Here is a 2,637-nt window from a genome sequence, read left to right as displayed (position 1 = left end):
GGGATATCCGGGAAAGATTAACTTCGCTTGCAGAGTGCAATGAATCCACTGGTGTAGCCTGTCGATCGATTGTAATAGAAATTAGCTTGAAGACGGGTTATTTGCCATTATACACAACCTCCATTAATGCTTTGAAAATATCTTCACCCATTGTGTGTCCTTTCAATGGCAAAATTGTGTGTAGCTCCTCCTTAGCACTCATGTCCAAAAACACCATCCTGATAATTACACACACTGCATGAAAAGTGTGATTTTCGTCACTATGCGGCACTGTAGATTGTCGTGGAAGTTCAGGTTAACGGCTGTTCACGGTAATTTGCAGTCAACACCGAAAACTGCCATGAATTGTCAGAAATTGACGTGGCAGTTGTCCCCCCCATGGCCCCCCTCCTCCTAATTCTAGGGGAGGCTTTAACATGTAAATGAAAATGCTGTGAGCTATACAAACGCAAATCAGTGTTGCAGGGGGAGGTTTCGCCTTTAGCAAGACAGAGCCACATTTCACAGACTTGATGCACAGAAGAAGTGATGTGATGGCATTGTCAGAAATCTTGAAGGTTGATTGCCATGACAAAAGCATCATGGCCAGAAGTTTCATCAACAAGTCTCCTGGTTTTTCACTTGTGGACTGATCACTTCGTAAAATGTGTTATTTAGTTAGAAGTTATAAATTTACTGAAGGCTGTGGCTGGAAATAATTCGGGTGCAGATAGACAATCATTATTAAACATATATAGGGCTCTCATGAGATCAATAATACATTATGGCAGTTTTATTTATGGAGCAGCAGCTAAAACAACATTACAAAGAATAGATAGATTACAAAGTAGGGCTTTACGTATATGCACAGGAGCAGTGAAAACAACACCTATCAACGCTCTTTTAGTAGAGACTGGAGAAACTCCACTGGAATTCAGAAGAATTAAATTAGGTTTAGTATATTGGATGAAAATTAAAAGTAGTATGGATGAAAATGTAACTTCAACAATTTTACAAACTTGTTGGGAATAAAAGGACATGCCAAGAATGCTGTCTTAAAGGATAATTGGGAAATAAAGGAAATATAAAGGATATTTATAGATTAAGGAAAGCATTATTTTTTTATTATTTATTATCTTCAGAATACAAAATTAACAAATAGAATTGAATAGATGTAAAACAGTGTTGCTACACACTCATTAACAGTAGGTGGCGGTATGCACCTTAAAGTTGCTTGCAATCCGCCATGATAGGAGAGAAGAAGAAGACGAAGAAGAAGAAGAAAAAAAACCGTGCTGAGCGCTCCGCTACTGTGTGTTCATGTCCTCTTCTGAGCCTGAAGATGAAATAAAACCACAACTGCTGGTAAGTGATCAATGGCTGGACGACGTCTCGCGTTCAACTCACAAGAACAAGGTTTATTAAAGTGTATTTTTTGTGATTCACAGTAAGCAGGACGCTGTCTTCACAACTCGGAGACAAATTGCAGGCGCTATGAACCGGAGCAAGGGTAAGATTTAAAGAATATGCTTTCATTCTGCGGTAAAAGGAAATAGATACGGATAGATACCGATCATAACTGTACATTTTGTTTTCACAGACTAATCTCGCCTCATAATGAGGCGGTGACCTCCTATTTGCTCTGAGCAATATATGCAAGTCCAGATTTACACAATGTTGATAAAGACGACATTGTGTGTAAGTGACTTGTTTTACTGTTTTCTCCTTCCTTGTTACTGTGACTTGCGTTTGATTTTTATTCATACCACTCTCATTTAATTGTTTTCCAGCCGCTTGTAAGACGTATTATGAGACGGTACGCAGGAGCTGAAGCTGCCAAGAGTTCAGCTCGGAGTCGAGCTAGAAGAAAGAGGGTAAGACTTTATTTGGTGACTATTTTTCAGGTGCATTGATAGATGTGTTGTGTCCATACGCAGTGCATCCCATCGCATAGTACTGATTCATTGTTTTTTTTTTGTTTTGTTTTTACAGCTGCTGGAATCGAGGCAGAGTGTGCAGGCGGATGAGGAAGTGGAACTCTGGAAGTCCGCCACCATCGACCTCATGTCTGGCGAAGAAGATGGCGTTGTTGGGGGAAACAGATTTTCACGGGGGAACAGAATTGCGCACAACACCGGATTTCTCTGAACTCTGTGTGAAGCTGCAGTCCCAGTTAGAGGCGACGCCGAAGTACAGAGCCACGCACAGTAGGCGTCCGCACATCGGACCTGCCTCAGAGAAAATGCTGCCAGCATTTACCTACAACCCCGAGGAGGCAAACGGACAGTTCACGGAGTTGTAGTTTTTGGATACGCATGTGTGGGCAGATCCTCGCGTTGTATATAGTTGTGTTTGTTTTAATAAAGCTCTTTCTTTGCATAAACATCTTCCTGGCAAATGTTCATTTCCTGTATAAATTCATTCATGTCTTTGATGGTAGCCTAATAATAGTGTAGTAGTGTAGGATAACATGAATATACAGCATAATATGAATAAATATATATATGAATAAATATATATGAATATATATGCCAACCAATCACGAGTAAGAACATTCAAGCCTGGCCTGGCCACGTGTGGTTTTGCTGCCAATCACGAGCGATTTTACTTGTTACTGTGAATGCAGTAGGCATTCACAGTTATTGAGATCCTCTTTCG

At 40.4% G+C, this 2,637-nt stretch overlaps 1 long non-coding RNA gene across 1 annotated transcript; it reads left to right on the top strand.

Annotated features, from left to right (window-relative positions):
• The first annotated feature begins 1,254 nt into the window (after positions 1-1,254).
• On the top strand, positions 1,255-1,716 carry LOC118561528. Its single transcript, XR_004930108.1, has 3 exons — positions 1,255-1,344; positions 1,428-1,489; positions 1,580-1,716. It is a non-coding gene; the product is annotated as an uncharacterized LOC118561528 (long non-coding RNA).
• The last annotated feature ends 921 nt before the right edge of the window (positions 1,717-2,637 follow it).

Source organism: Fundulus heteroclitus, unplaced genomic scaffold (genome assembly GCF_011125445.2).
Source record: "Fundulus heteroclitus isolate FHET01 unplaced genomic scaffold, MU-UCD_Fhet_4.1 scaffold_655, whole genome shotgun sequence".
NCBI classification, from domain to species: Eukaryota; Metazoa; Chordata; class Actinopteri; order Cyprinodontiformes; family Fundulidae; genus Fundulus; species Fundulus heteroclitus.
Note: the sequence above shows the minus strand (reverse complement) of the source record. Positions and strands in the feature narration are given on the sequence as shown.